Here is a 15,957-nt window from a genome sequence, read left to right on the forward strand (position 1 = left end):
AAGAAGATGCGCGGCGATCGAAACGGATACAGATGACGATGACTTCACCTGCCTCACTCTGGACACGCCCATGTTCAAGAGCCAATTCGCGAAAAGGCTGCATCATGAGACTCGGCAGATGGAGTCAGATGCTGGGCAAATACGCACACCGTCAAATAGTGTGGTTCCGGTTCCGGTGGTCCAACATAGGGAGCCTCAAAGGATAGAGGCTGAAAGCCAACAGATGGAAACGGTCAACCATCAGCCGCAACATCAGCCAGACATTAGCATAAATATAACGCCAGTCCAACAGTCATTACGCAGAACCAAGGTCCCAACAATCTTCCTGCCCCTGGTGCCTGCAATTATACCCCTGATTAACAAATTGACAATAAATCCAAATGTGGGGAAATTCACGACGAAATCGATGGCCAACAGTGGACTCAGAGTCCACTGCGACGACATTTTAACATACAACGCCATCCAGAACGCCCTAGCTGAAGACAGCACCCATCTGCACACACACCAGCCGCGCAGTGAAAGGGGCTATCGTGTAATAGTGCGTCATTTACATCATACTACTCCCAGCAGCTGGATAACGGAGGAGCTGGAACGGCTCGGATACACCACCCGGTTTATCCGAGGATTAAAACACCGTTTCAATGGGAGGCCTCTAAACATTTTTGAGGTGGAGATTCAGCCCAAGGCGGATGGCGGCCATGAGGCAATTCTGGACATTAAAAACCTGGCCAATCAATGCGTCTCCATAGTGAGACAGGCCAAGCCACGCGATCCAGCACAATGCCATCGGTGCCAGGAGTTTGGGCACACCAAAAACTATTGCAGACGGCCATACAAGTGCATGAAATGCGCAGGAGATCACCCCACAACAGCATGCAGGAAACCCAGGCAGGAGGATCCCAAATGCGCCAATTGTAGCGGCAAGCACGTGAGCTGCTACAAGGGTTGTCCCGCCTACAAAAAGGCCCGCAGCCATCTAAGGGCAAACCGGCTCATCGCTGAGCAGCAAAGGCAGCAGTACCAACAGCAACGCCAGCAGCCACAGCAGCCAACTGACCAACAACGCCCACAAACTCAGCAGCCGAGTCGCCAATCCCAATCCCAGCAACAACAACAGCAGACAGCAAACACAGGCACCAGAGGCAATGGCAGGCCCTCCTACAGCAGGGTGTTGCGGTCTGGGAATGCTGAGCAGCAGCAGCAGCCACGAGCGGCAGAACGGCAACAGCCGACGAGCAGTCGTCGTCCTTCCCAACAACAGCAGCCTCATATTCCCGCCCCCAAGCAACAGCAGTCATCTCAAAAGAAGCGGCCACAACACCAACAGCAACAGCAGCATTCAAGCGGCAGACAGGGGGCCAAAGCAGCACCAGCACCAACACCAGCTGCAGCAGCAACGCCCACCACCCGCAGGCCCTTGTATAGCCGAGGTGCGCAAGCCAATCCGGCCGAAAATCATTTGGCCAAGTTCCAGCAAAATCTAAGGGAAGAGCAGCAGCAGCAACATAAACAAAAACAGCAGCAGCGCGGACACAATTTGGGTCGGCAGCACCAGCAGCAGCACCAGCATCGCGGCCATCATTCCCAGCCACAGGCCAAGGGGCGCCAATGCCAGCGCGATCAACGGGTGCAGCCAACTCCAAATCGTTTCCAGACGCCAAAAACTCCCCAGCATCAGCAGCAGCCAGCCATCCAATGCGATGGCAAGTGTGTGGGACTCCTAAAAGAGTACGCCGTCAAAATTGAAAACTTAGAAAAAAAACTGCAAGAACTTACCACATTAATTGCAAGCCTGACGGAGTCAAAGGGCAGTGGCTCAGCAGTGGCCAATCCGCCAACACAGACACCAGCAGCAGCACCAGCAGCAGCACCAACACCTACAAGGCCCGCCGCCAATTCACAACCTGACGCCGCAGCCGTATCGGAGGACTCTGATATGGACTGCGAAGCACTCAGCGACGATGGCGACGACCAGTGGACGGACGACGATTCAGTTGACGACGAGATAGCGGATATCCTAGACGACTACGATAGCTACTACTCTGACTACTTTTGATGAGCCGAAAAGTCGGTCCTGAGGCAGCCACTAAAAACAGATGGAAACATCAACTCACATAATCATGAAAAATGTTCAATACGTACTCACCTGCCACGCCATCGACAGAGCTGCCCCACCAGCAGATGCCACGACAAATAGACCAAACTTTTGCTGCTAATTTGACGACATTCCTGGAATTCATTGACGACGCTCCTGACAATCCACCGCACAGGTCCAGAGCAGCCACTGAAACAAACCAAAAATGACGTCAATTCGCATACCAACAAAATATGGACAAAACTCAAAATAATCACACGTACCTGCCACGCCTCCGACAGATCTGCCCCTCCAGCAGCTGCCCCGTCATCAACACCACACATCTGATGCCAATTGGACGACATTTTGGGATTTATTGACGACGCTCCTGACAATCCACCGCACAGGTCCAGAGCAGCCACTGTAAACAAACCAAAATGACGTCAATACACACTTCAACACAAAATGATCCAAACTCACTCAAAACATATGTACCTGCCATGCCTCCGATAGAGCTGCCTCTTCAGCAGCTGCCACACCAATTTCGCCATTTAATTCCTGCCAAATGGGCGAAATTTGAGGCCCCTTTAGCCGTCGCCAGCAACATCCAGTCCTCAGGCTGCCGCTAAAAAGAAGAAAAAACATCAATACACACATCAACACAAAATGGTCCAAACTCACACTAAACATACGTACCTGCCACGCCTCCGATAGAGCTGCCTCTCCAGCAGCTGCCACATCAATTTCGCCATCCAATTCCTGCCAAATGGGCGAAATTTGAAGGCCCTATCGTCGTCGCCATCAACATCCAGACTGCCGCTAAAAAGAAGAAAAACATCAATTCACGCATCAACACAAAATAGCCAATACTTTTACTAATCACACTTACCTGTCAATACACTCACAGATCAGCCTCTCCAGTACCTGCCTCGCCACCAACTGCAACATTTTGTTGCAAGTTGGGCTCAATTTGGACGCCCCTTCGACAACGCTGCCAGCAACCGATGGCCGTGACGTCACGCCACCACCATCACAAAACAGCAGCGGCAATCCAACGACGAGGCCAGCCAATTCAGTCGACAATGGCCAGCACGCCATCTCCATCTCCATCTCCATCTACATCGACAGTGCATCCTGGGTGGCCGGACCAGAGCCACTCGGATGCAGCCAATCCGCACTCATATGCGGCCATCTCCACTGCGGCCATTTCCACTGGTCAACACCCTGATTGGCCGAACCAGTGCCAATCCCCAGATCTCCAGGTAGAGGCAACGTGGGCGGCCGGACCAGAGTCGCTCATCAAACTCCATCTCCATTCACGCCAACTCCTGGATCCAGCCTCTGCCAATTCTGATGCCGCAGATGCGTGATCTGCAGCATCACATACACGTGCACATCCGGCGCTGAGGCGGATGCGCCCTGTGCCATCCACGCTGCTCCAGACGACGATGATGATCCTCCAGTACCTGAAATAGAAAATAAATAGAATTAAATTAGTCTATAAATGTCATTAATGTTGCAATTTGTTCAATACTTATCTCTTTGTGACCACCTGTTTGTATAAATGTACGTCAATTATTGCGAATGTCAAAATAGGGCTACCAGACTGTAATACTAATAGAATGTAAACATGTCTGTAGATGTTAATGTTAATGTAATGTTAATGTCAATTGCCCGCAAAAATTCAAAAGAACATTATTGTTGTTAGTTAAGCTTAAATGTAAATTGCCGAAGTTATGGTAATGAGAAAAGCTGGAAATAAACTCCGCCAGTAGCAAAGCTGGCGGGCGAGTGTGCGCATCGTAGGCGTGCACGCGCATCTAATTACATCGAAAAAAAAAAGTGACTTGTGTTTTTTGTTGTTTTATGTGGAACTTTAAATGTTTTTAAATACATGTTTCAACCGGGACTAAATTAAATGAAACTAAATAAACAATATGTGCCAAATAATTGCAAATAATGCAATATAATCATCTGTGATCGTGCCTTAATTCAGTGAAGCCAATAAACCCAACTGGAAGAACTGAAAGAGGAAGGAAAAGCAAGCTACTGAGTACCTGGACCAGGCCACCAAATGGACGCACTTGCTCCAAATCTGACGACCAATAATATGGATGTTATGGATGATATGGACAACTCGGCAAGAGCCGAAGCGGGTGGTGAGTGCGTTACTCAAATAAGTTCTGCCGTCATATCGACCAGGCCCCTGGGAGGGAACCCCTCCGCAAATGCTTCCCTCTTCGAACCAATGTTCGACTCAGAGGGGGATGCGGATCTGGCTGAGTTGGAGACGGACTCGCCAGAGAGTACCCTGAGCTCCTTGGGAGCTACGGTGCTGGAGTTCGAGCGTCGTTTCGTGGACAGGGGTTTATATGTTAGAAAATACCCGCCAATCCCACCAAAAACAGACGCCAACATACAAGAAAAACCGCCATCAAATACACGTACAAACACGCAGACAAAAATAGTTCCCAGCGAAAGTGCAACGGGTTCCAAAAATAGCGGCGCTTTCGCTCTTACCAAAGAGCATTTAAGTGCACATAAACAAAACAAGAACAAATGTTATGCCCATATGTTTTCGCGCCAAAACATTAGCGAAAACAATAACAATCAAACAACTCACACAAGCATCAGAGAGAGCGACGCTTGCGCTCTCTCGGCAGCCGAACCCTCGGCGCACAATCAAAACGGAGGCTCGTCACATCAAGCCCCAAAGCGTTTGCCGCCAAACATGCACTCACACACTTATGACAAAAAGAGAGATGCTTGCTCTCTCCCGCCGAACCAAAACACAAACACATACAAGAACGAAGCTAGCCTGACCTACGCCAATAACAAAACACAAACAAACACACATACTAGCAGAAGCAGAAAATGCTTGCTGCCTACTCTGACTCAGGCGGACGAGCATAACATACAGACAAGGCCTAGTACCAGAACACAACTGGTAAAGGAATGGCTAATTAGCGTTCCCCCGCTACTGGCCAATGAAATGCCCTCGCCCCTGCCCATTACCCCTATAGCAAAGGATAAATTGACTACAGATTCGTTTCGCTCGCCGCTCAAAAGAAGATGCGCGGCGATCGAAACGGATACTGATGACGATGACTTCACCTGCCTCACTCTGGACACGCCCATGTTCAAGAGCCAATTCGCAAAAAGGCTGCATCATGAGACTCGGCAGATGGAGTCAGATGCTGGCCAAATAAGCACACCGCCAAACACTGAGGTTCCGGTCCCACCAAGTGAGGTCCAACATAGGGAGCCTCAAAGGGAGGAGTCTGAACGCAACATCAGCCGCAACATCAGCCATCAGACACAACATCAGCCAGACATTAGTATAAATTTAACGCCAGTCCAACCGTCATTACGCAGAACCAAGGTCCCAACAATCTTCCTGCCCCTGGTGCCTGCAATTATACCCCTGATTAACAAATTGACAATAAATCCAAATGTGGGGAAATTCACAACGAAATCGATGGCCAACAGTGGACTTAGAGTCCACTGCGACGACATTTTAACATACAACGCCATTCAGAACGCCCTAGCTGAAGACAGCACCCAATTGCACACACACCAGCCGCGCAGCGAAAGGGGCTATCGTGTAATAGTGCGTCATTTACATCACACTACTCCCAGCAGCTGGATAACGGAGGAGCTGGAACGGCTCGGATACACTACCCGGTTTATCCGAGGACTCAAACATCGTTTTAATGGGAGGCCTCTAAATATTTTTGAGGTGGAGATTCAGCCCAAGGCGGATGGCGGCCATGAGGCAATTCTGGACATTAAAAACCTGGCCAATCAATGCGTCTCCATAGTGAGACAGGCCAAGCCACGCGATCCAGCTCAATGCCATCGGTGCCAGGAGTTTGGGCATACAAAAAACTACTGCAGACGGCCATACAAGTGTATGAAATGCGCAGGAGATCACCCCACAACAGCATGCAGGAAACCCAGGCAGGAGGATCCCAAATGCGCCAATTGTAGCGGCAAGCACGTGAGCTGCTACAAGGGTTGTCCCGCCTACAAAAAGGCCCGCAGCCATCTAAGGGCAAACCGGCTCATCGCTGAGCAGCAAAGGCAGCAGTACCAACAGCAACGCCAGCAGCCACAGCAGCCACAGCAGCCAACTGACCAACAACGTCCACAAACTCAGCAGCCGAGTCGCCAATCCCAATCCCAGCAACAACAGCAGACAGCAAACACAGGCACCAGAGGTAATGGCAGGCCTTCCTACAGCAGGGTGTTGCGGTCCGGGAATGCTGAGCAGCAGCAGCAGCCACGAGCGGCAGAACGGCAACAGCCGACGAGCAGTCGTCGTCCTTCCCAACAACAGCAGCCTCATATCCCCGCCCCCAAACAACAGCAGTCATCTCAAAAGAAGCGGCCACAACACCAACAACAACAGCAGCACTCAAGCGGCAGACAGGGGGCCAAAGCAGCACCAACACCAGCTGCAGCAGCAACGCCCAACACCCGCAGGCCCTTGTATAGCCGAGGAGCGCAAGCCAATCCGGCCGAAAAACATTTGGCCAAGTTCCAGCAAAATCTAAGGGAAGAGCAGCAGCAGCAACATAAACAAAAACAGCAGCAGCGCGGACACAATTTGGGTCGGCAGCACCAGCAGCAGCACCAGCATCGCGGCCATCATTCCCAGCCACAGGCCAAGGGGCGCCAATGCCAGCGCGATCAACGGGTGCAGCCAACTCCAAATCGTTTCCAGACGCCAAGAAATCCCCAGCATCAGCAGCAGCCAGCCATCCAATGCGATGGCAAGTGTGTGGAAACCTTAAAAGAGTACGCCGTCAAAATAGAAAACTTGGAGAAAAGACTGCAAGAGCTTACCATACTAATTGCAAGCCTGACGGAGGCAAAGGGCAGTGGCTCAGCAGCGGCCAATCCTCCAACACAGACTCCAGCAGCAGCACCAGAAGCAGCACCAACACCTACAAGGCCCGCCGCCAATTCACAACCTGACGCCGCAGCCGTATCGGAGGACTCTGATATGGACTGCGAAGCACTCAGCGACGATGGCGACGACCAGTGGACGGACGACGATTCAGTTGACGACGAGATAGCGGATATCCTAGACGACTACGATAGCTACTACTCTGACTACTTTTGATGAGCCCAAAAGTCGGTCCTGAGGCAGCCTGACAATCCACCGCACAGGTCCAGAGCAGCCACTGAAATAATACAAAATGACGTCAATACACTCATCAACACAATATGGACAAAACTCAAAATAATCACACGTACCTGCCACGCCTCCGACAGATCTGCCCCTCCAGCAGCTGCCCCGTCATCAACACCACACATCTGATGCCAATTGGACGACATTTAAGGATTTATTGACGACGCTCCTGACAATCCACCGCACAGGTCCAGAGCAGCCACTGTAAACAAACCAAAACGACGTCAATACACACATCAACACAAAATGGTCCAAATACACACAAAACATACGTACCTGCCACGCCTCCGATAGAGCTGCCTCTCCAGCAGTTGCCACACCAAATTTACCATCCACTTTGTGCCAAATGGGCGAAATTCGAAGGCCATTTCGCCGTCGCCAACAACATCCAGTCACAGGCCGCCGCTAAAATGAGAAAAAACATCAATACACACTTCAACACAAAATGGACCAAACACACATAAAACATACGTACCTGCCACGCCTCCGATAGAGCTGCCTCTCCAGCAGTTGCCACACCAATTTCGCCATCAAATTCCTGCCAAATGGGCGAAATTTGAAGGCCCTATCGTCGTCGCCATCAACATCCAGACTGCCGCTAAAAAGAAGAAAAAACATCAATTCACGCATCAACACAAAATAGCCAATACTTTTACTAATCACACTTACCTGTCAATACACTCACAGATCAGCCTCTCCAGTACCTGCCTCGCCACCAACTGCAACATTGTGTTGCAAGTTGGGCCCAATTTGGACGCCCCTCTGACAACGCTGCCAGCAACCGATGGCCGTGACGTCACGCCATCATCATCACAAAACAGCAGCAGCAGCTGCAGACGACAATGGCCAGCGCGCCATCTCCATCTCCATCTGCATCGACAATGCATCCTGGGTGGCCGGACCAGCAGCCACTCGGATGCAGCCAATCCGCACTCATATGCGGCCATCTCCACTGCGGCCATTTCCACTGGCCAACGTACACCGATTGGCCGGACCAGTGCCAATCCCCAGATCTCCAGGTAGAGGCGGCGTGGGCGGCCGGAACAGAGTCGCTCGCCAAACATCATCACCATCTCCATTCACGCCAACTCCTGGATCCTGCTTCTGCCAATTCTGATGCCGCAGCAACAATCTGCTGCATCACACACTCGTGCACATCCAGCGCTGAGGCGGATGCGCCCTGTGCCATCCACACCACTCCAGACGACGATGATGATCCTCCAGTACCTGAAATAGAAAATAAATAGAATTAAATTAGCCTATAAATGTCATTAATGTTGCAATTTGTCCAAATACTCATCTCTTTGTTTGTATAAATGTACGTCAATAATTGCGAATGTCAAAATAGGGCTACCAGACTGTAATACTGATAGAATGTAAACATGTCTGTAGATGTTAATGTTAATGTTAATGTAATGTTAATGTCAATTGCCCGCAAAAATTCAAAAGAACATCATTGTTGTAAGTTAAGCTTAAATGTAAATTGCCGAAGTAATGGTAATGAGAAAAGCTGGAAATAAACTCCGCCAGTAGCAAAGCTGGCGGGCGAGTGTGCGCATCGTAGGCGTGCACGCGCATCTAATTACATCGAAAAAAAAAAGTGACTTGTGTTTTTTGTTGTTTTATGTGGAACTTTAAATGTTTTTAAATACATGTTTCAACCGGGACTAAATTAAATGAAACTAAATAAACAATATGTGCCAAATAATTGCAAATAATGCAATATAATCATCTGTGATCGTGCCTTAATTCAGTGAAGCCAATAAACCCAACTGGAAGAACTGAAAGAGGAAGGAAAAGCAAGCTACTGAGTACCTGGACCAGGCCACCAAATGGACGCACTTGCTCCAAATCTGACGACCAATAATATGGATGTTATGGATGATATGGACAACTCGGCAAGAGCCGAAGCGGGTGGTGAGTGCGTTACTCAAATAAGTTCTGCCGTCATATCGACCAGGCCCCTGGGAGGGAACCCCTCCGCAAATGCTTCCCTCTTCGAACCAATGTTCGACTCAGAGGGGGATGCGGATCTGGCTGAGTTGGAGACGGACTCGCCAGAGAGTACCCTGAGCTCCTTGGGAGCTACGGTGCTGGAGTTCGAGCGTCGTTTCGTGGACAGGGGTTTATATGTTAGAAAATACCCGCCAATCCCACCAAAAACAGACGCCAACATACAAGAAAAACCGCCATCAAATACACGTACAAACACGCAGACAAAAATAGCCCCCAGCGAAAGTGCAACGGGTTCCAAAAATAGCGGCGCTTTCGCTCTTACCAAAGAGCATTTAAGTGCACATAAACAAAACAAGAACAAATGTTATGCCCATATGTTTTCGCGCCAAAACATTAGCGAAAACAAAAACAAGCAAACAACTCACACAAGCATCAGAGAGAGCGACGCTTGCGCTCTCTCGGCAGCCGAACCCTTGGCGCACAATCAAAACGGAGGCTCGTCACATCAAGCCCCAAAGCGTTTGCCGCCAAACATGCACTCACACACTTATGACAAAAAGAGAGATGCTTGCTCTCTCCCGCCGAACCAAAACACAAACACATACAAGAACGAAGCTAGCCTGACCTACGCCAATAACAAAACAAAGACAAACACACTGACTTATGCCGAAACTGTAAACGGCATAAAGAAAAACAATGACCAGCAACAGCAACAAAGTTTGACGACAGCTGAACGCAATAATACTAGCAGAAGCAGAAAATGCTTGCTGCCTACTCTGACTCAGGCGGACGAGCATAACATACAGACAAGGCCTAGTACCAGAACACAACTGGTAAAGGAATGGCTAATTAGCGTTCCCCCGCTACTGGCCAATGAAATGCCCTCGCCCCTGCCCATTACCCCTATAGCAAAGGATAAATTGACTACAAATTCGTTTCGCTCGCCGCTCAAAAGAAGATGCGCGGCGATCGAAACGGATACAGAAGACGATGACTTCACCTGCCTCACTCTGGACACGCCCATGTTCAAGAGCCAATTCGCGAAAAGGCTGCATCATGAGACCCGGCAGATGGAGTCAGATGCTGGGCAAATACGCACACCGTCAAATAGTGTGGTTCCGGTTCCGGAGGTCCAACATAGGGAGCCCCAAAGGATAGAGGCTGAAAGCCAACAGATGGAAACGGTCAACCATCAGCCGCAACATCAGCCAGACATTAGCATAAATATAACGCCAGTCCAACAGTCATTACGCAGCACCAAGGTCCCAACAATCTTCCTGCCCCTGGTGCCTGCAATTATACCCCTGATTAACAAATTGACAATAAATCCAAATGTGGGGAAATTCACGACGAAATCGATGGCCAACAGTGGACTCAGAGTCCACTGCGACGACATTTTAACATACAACGCCATCCAGAACGCCCTAGCTGAAGACAGCACCCATCTGCACACACACCAGCCGCGCAGTGAAAGGGGCTATCGTGTAATAGTGCGTCATTTACATCATACTACTCCCAGCAGCTGGATAACGGAGGAGCTGGAACGGCTCGGATACACCACCCGGTTTATCCGAGGATTAAAACACCGTTTCAATGGGAGGCCTCTAAACATTTTTGAGGTGGAGATTCAGCCCAAGGCGGATGGCGGCCATGAGGCAATTCTGGACATTAAAAACCTGGCCAATCAATGCGTCTCCATAGTAAGACAAGCCAAGCCACGCGATCCAGCGCAGTGCCATCGTTGCCAGGAGTTTGGGCATACAAAAAACTACTGCAGACGGCCATACAAGTGCATGAAATGCGCAGGAGATCACCCCACAACAGCATGCAGGAAACCCAGGCAGGAGGATCCCAAATGCGCCAATTGTAGCGGCAAGCACGTGAGCTGCTACAAGGGATGTGCCGCCTACAAAAAGGCTCGCAGCCAGTTAAGGGCAAACCGGCTCATCGGTGAGCAGCAATATCAACAGCAACGCCAGCAGCCACAGCAGCAAACCGAGCAGCAACGCCCACAACAGAAACACAACAAACACCAGCGTACGCAGCAGCAGCAGCAGCATCATCAGCAGCAGTCACAGCAGACGCAACGACAGGGCCGCCAACAACAACAACAGCAGCCAGCAACAATCAGCGGCAGCGGCAGGCCGTCGTACAGCCGGGTAGTACGTAGCGGAACTACTGAGCAGGAGCAGCAGCAGCAGCAGCAACAGCCACGAGCGGACAATCACCAACAGCAGCATCGCCGACCACAGCAACAGCAGCAGCCATATGTCCGTACTGTTGAGAAGCAACAGCCATCACAAAGGAAGCGGCCACAGCAGCAGCAGCATCAGCGGCAGCAGCGCGCAAGAGTTGTACAAGGGGCCAAAGCAGCACCAACTCCAATAGCAGCAGCAACGCCCAACACCCGCAGGCCCTTGTATAGCCGAGGTGCTCAAGCCAATCCGGCCGAAAATCATTTGGCCAATTTCCAACAGAAGTTGAGGGATGAGCAGCAGCAGCACCACCACCAGCAGCAACAAGAACAGCAAAAAACTCTCCCCGCAAATTTCCAGTCCCATGCCCATAAAGAAAATGCAGAATTTCTCTCAAGACTTGAGGCCAAAATCGATAGTCTATTTTCTGCAATAGTTAAATTAATAAACATCAATACAAATAAGACAAGCAAAACAACAAATAGCAGTTCACCAAACTCTTTGGACATGGCCCTGTCCTCCGCCAATGATGCCTTTTATGTATAGTCCAGTCCCGAATGGCCTGTCAAACCAAAAAGTCAATCCAGTACAGACTATCTCCACCCACAGCGTCAGCCAGAACGGCAACACTTTTAAAATTGCCTTCTGGAACGCGTGTGGTGTGACAAACAAGTTGAACGAGGTCGAAGTTTTCCTGAAAAGGGAAAAAATACAATTAATGATGGTCATCGAAACACGCACAAGGGCCGTCTCTGTGAGCGGATTCCACACTTACACTGCACAAAATCCGGCAAACGATCGCAGAGGGGGAGTAGCCATCCTGGTCCGGGACGATGTCACCCACTCTGCTCTGCAGCCAATTTCAAAGCCATTCATCCAGAGTGCACCTGTCATCGTCTTCACTGAAAAGGAAAATAAAAAGGGAATTATTTTTGCGCCGATCTACTGTCCGCCTGTATTCAAGTGGGCGCCTGCCCATTTTACTGGATTGATAAGACATTTTGAAGAACTCTGCGTCGAAGAAACAGCATCCGGCTTCCTTGTATGCGGTGACTGGAACGCGAAGCATATGTGGTGGGGAAATGCCCGTGGATGCGCCAGAGGGAAAGCACTGATGGAGGCTGTACACACCAACAACGGCTGCAATTTGCTGGCCACCGGTGGTGCCACACACTATCCCTACGACAAAAAAAAGAGACCATCAGCGATTGACTTTGGAATCTACAAAGGAATCAACGACACTCACCTGAGTATCCGTTCAAGCTCGGATTTGGACTCTGATCACTTGCTGCTCAGGGTGGAGTTGACGATCGGCAGCGGTGGACGTAGACATCCTACGCCCACAGTCAGGAAACATCTGCTCCCAGCACGTGCCAATATCAGCCTGTTCCAAAAGTCGCTGGAACGGTTGATCAATCTCAACACCGAGATTAGGATAGCGCAGGACATTGATGACGTCGTTTACTTGTTTTTGAACAATATACGGGTAGCAGCAGCAGCAGCAACAACACAACACCAACAGCAGCATCCAAACACTCATCGAAGATGGCCACAGCAGCGTCAGCATCATCATCAGCAGCGGTCACAGCAACATCACCGGCACCATCACCTCAAGCTGGACGAGGCTACAAGCGAGCTGCTCTCCATCAAACAGCAGTGCAAGAGGATCTGGCTGGCGACCCGCACCATCGAAGCCAGACGAAACTACAGGGCGGCGCAAAATCGTCTTAACAAGGGGCTCACAATCCTGAAAAACAAAAACATCAACAAACTGTTCACAGGGATTGACAACAAAGACCGCTATCAAATGCAGAAACTATGGAAATTGACCAGCACAATCAAAAGGCAGCCGCAGCCAAACTGGCCACTGAGGCTGCCAACTATGACTGGAGGCAAGGCAAGTGTCTCGTGGACAAAGTCAACAGCTGAGACAGCCGATGCCTTTGCTACTCACCTGGAGGAGAGATTCAGCCCGATACTGTCCAATTCAGATGAAGAGCGGGCCGCAATCAATAGAGAGCGTGAGCAGTCAAAACGGCAGAAGCAGCTACAACCGGACCAGGAAACCAGGATTCCCTTCAGACCAGTCACACTGCCTGAGCTGATGCAGATTGTGGATGCATTGGAGCTGTCCAAATCACCTGGGGGAGACAAAATCAATAACAAGCTGATTAAAAATTTGCCAAAAAAAGCGCTATTATATTTAATACTAATATATAACTCCATTTTCAGGCTGGGCCACTTTCCAAGTCAGTGGAAACATGCCCAGATTAAAATGATTTTAAAACCGGGCAAAAACACAGCAGACATGTGTTCCTACCGGCCAATCAGTCTATTATCTGGCCTTTCAAAGATCTTTGAAAAATTGCTGATGGCGAGACTGTTTGAGGTGGAGAATTTTGCCAAGGCCGTACCCAATTACCAATTTGGATTTCGGCGGGAGCATGGCACTGAACAGCAGCTGGCTCGAGTCACTCAATACATCCTCAAGGCGTATGAGAAAAAACAAGTTTGCTCGGCAATTTTCCTGGACATTTCCGAAGCTTTTGACCGAGTATGGCATGAAGGGCTGCTGTACAAGTTGATGAAGCTGCTGCCTTTAAATTTGTACTGCATTCTGGAGAGCTACCTGGCTGAACGCACTTTTTGTGTGAGCTGCGGAGACGAGGAACTGTCAAGGATCGGAAAAATATCAGCTGGAGTCCCGCAGGGTAGTGTACTTGGGCCAATCCTATACACAATCTATGCCTCGGACATGCCAATGCCTCACCTCATCCAGGACAGCACTGGCTTCCATCCAGAACGGGAATCAATGCTGCTGTCCACGTATGCCGACGACACGGTGATAATGAGCGCATCTGCAATCCCAAATGTGGCAGTCAAATATAACCAAAGATACCTGACTCACTTCTCTATATGGGCCAAGAAGTGGTGCATTAACATAAATGCGAAAAAAACCGGACATGTAATATTCACACTGAGGACAATTAGATCAACGGACTTAAGGCAAACGCCGACTATAAATGGACAGGCTGTGCCACTGTCCAAATCACACACATATCTGGGCATAAAATTGGACAAAAAACTCACCCTAAGCTCACACATCACGAGGATCTGCACAAAACTCCGATCAAGAGCGGCCAAACTGGACTGGCTTGCTGGCCCAAAAAGCCGGCTACCAAGCGAAACCAAGGCTATAGTCATCAAGCAGCTCATCATGCCCATTTGGCAATATGGTCTTCCGGTTTGGGGCGCACTTACATCCGATTCCCAGCTGCGACGGGTGCAAAGCCTACAAAATAAAATTATTAGACGGGCAATGAAGGCGACAAGGTTCACCAGGAACGATGCGATAAGACAGACTCACAATCTAGACACAATCGACGAAGTGTTCCATGCGGCAAGTGGGCGCTTCGCCAACTCCTTGGCTTGCCATGTCAATCCGGAGGCTCGGAAACTATTACTGCAGCCGTATGAACCACAGCGATTGCAGAGACCACGTTATCTGCAACAGCTGCTCCAACACTTCCGCCCGCTGCAGCCTCAAAATCAGGATCGGAGCAGCCATCATCATCAACATCCAGATCCGGCCATCTCCGAGGAATCGCTTCCAACGCTGGTCCGTCTCGAAGAGGAGGAGCTGAAAAGAAAGAGACAGGAGGAATCAGACGCCAGGCAATTAAGAAGAATCCAACAACAAAATATCATCAATCCGAACCCCGAAAGGTTCAACGAATCGATGATAAATTGCTTCAGAAAACGATACCTCAGCGGCCAAACTCCCCGAGAAAGAATAGTGGCTCTTATCTTCGGCCAGCCACTTTCTGTCCAAAGGATAATCCTGCCAGATTACGAGGGGGATCCCGATCCAGCGACGCAGCAGCATACCCAGCAGCAGACTCAGCAGCAGACGCAGCAGCAGACTCAGCAGCAGATGCAGCAGCAGACGCAGCAGCGGACCCAGCAGCAGACGCAGCAGCGGACTCAGCAGCAGACTCAACAACGGATGCAGCAGCAGACGCAGCAGCGGACTCAGCAGCAGACACGGCAAATTCTGGCGAGCAGCAACCGGCAGACGTCACATCATCGTTGCCAGACACGGGCTGCAAGCAGCAGCTCACGCACCCTGGACGACAGCCATCGACGCAATCTGCAAGAGGCACTTCTGGACCACGGACTGGAGCAAGTCCGACGGCGCCTTGAACGGGTGGTCGACGACGACGACGACGACGACGTCCAAATCATCTCAGATGACGACGACGACGACGACGTCCAAATCATCACCGATGTCCAATCCATCTCAGATGACGATGACCACAACAACGACGATGATGCCGGCCGGCACATTGCGCACACCGCCACAGTGACTCCGCACTTTGGTGCAGCAAGGCGCCGCTCACTGGGACGCCGCAATCCGGCCGCAGCAAGTCCAATGTTCCTGTGGTGGACATTGTCGTTGTACCTGGTAAATGTAAAAATGACATTAAAATTTGCAAAATTATCCCCTCCACAGAGTAATATAAAACGGCACAAAA

At 50.2% G+C, this 15,957-nt stretch overlaps 1 long non-coding RNA gene across 2 annotated transcripts; it reads right to left on the reverse strand.

Moving 5' to 3' along the window:
- Positions 1 to 11,814: 11,814 nt before the first annotated feature.
- LOC113567340 lies at positions 11,815 to 15,343 on the reverse strand. 2 transcript variants are annotated; one of them, XR_003409414.1, is made up of 9 exons: positions 15,189 to 15,343; positions 14,790 to 15,062; positions 14,513 to 14,714; positions 13,377 to 13,563; positions 12,669 to 13,169; positions 12,407 to 12,601; positions 12,198 to 12,324; positions 11,916 to 12,116; positions 11,815 to 11,849 (listed from the first exon to the last, which is right to left on the reverse strand). It is a non-coding gene; the product is annotated as an uncharacterized LOC113567340 (long non-coding RNA). The 2 variants fall into 2 exon arrangements; XR_003409413.1 differs by having other exon boundaries at positions 11,816 to 12,116.
- Positions 15,344 to 15,957: the final 614 nt, after the last annotated feature.

Source organism: Drosophila persimilis, unplaced genomic scaffold (genome assembly GCF_003286085.1).
Source record: "Drosophila persimilis strain 14011-0111.01,24,50 unplaced genomic scaffold, DperRS2 tig00000000-arrow-pilon, whole genome shotgun sequence".
Taxonomy (NCBI): Eukaryota; Metazoa; Arthropoda; class Insecta; order Diptera; family Drosophilidae; genus Drosophila; species Drosophila persimilis.